Raw genomic sequence first — 348 nt, forward strand, 5'->3', positions numbered from 1 at the left:
GCCCTCTTGGAAACCTCGTCCGAAGGGCAGTAGCATTGGTTGACACCAGTGTTGAACCTGAAACAAAAAAAGAATGATTGTATAAGCTCACAGATCATCCTCAAGCAAACTATGGTTCGTTCGTATTATGAATAAACTGATTCCATTTTTGTACATCAAAGGCATGGTCTAAAATATTCTTCTGATAAAATGATTCACTCATTTGAAAGGAAAGTTTGAATGATTGATCTGATAACGTGAAAGCAACATATGTACTAATTCACACTAATAATAATAAGGAAGTCACCATGTGCGATGGAAGGTGTTGAGATCTGTAATAACAGTAACAAAGACAACCTTCTTCTGAAG

At 36.2% G+C, this 348-nt stretch overlaps 1 long non-coding RNA gene across 1 annotated transcript in view; it reads right to left on the reverse strand.

Moving 5' to 3' along the window:
* Window positions 1-348, reverse strand: part of LOC113342139 — an 870-nt gene continuing 522 nt past the window's right edge. The window contains exons 3-4 of the long non-coding RNA XR_003356425.1: window positions 287-336; window positions 1-57 (exon numbers count right to left, since the gene is read on the reverse strand). This is a non-coding gene — a long non-coding RNA (uncharacterized LOC113342139). The remainder of the gene's footprint in view (window positions 58-286; window positions 337-348) is intronic.

This window comes from Papaver somniferum, unplaced genomic scaffold, assembly GCF_003573695.1.
Source record: "Papaver somniferum cultivar HN1 unplaced genomic scaffold, ASM357369v1 unplaced-scaffold_34149, whole genome shotgun sequence".
NCBI lineage: Eukaryota > Viridiplantae > Streptophyta > Magnoliopsida > Ranunculales > Papaveraceae > Papaver > Papaver somniferum.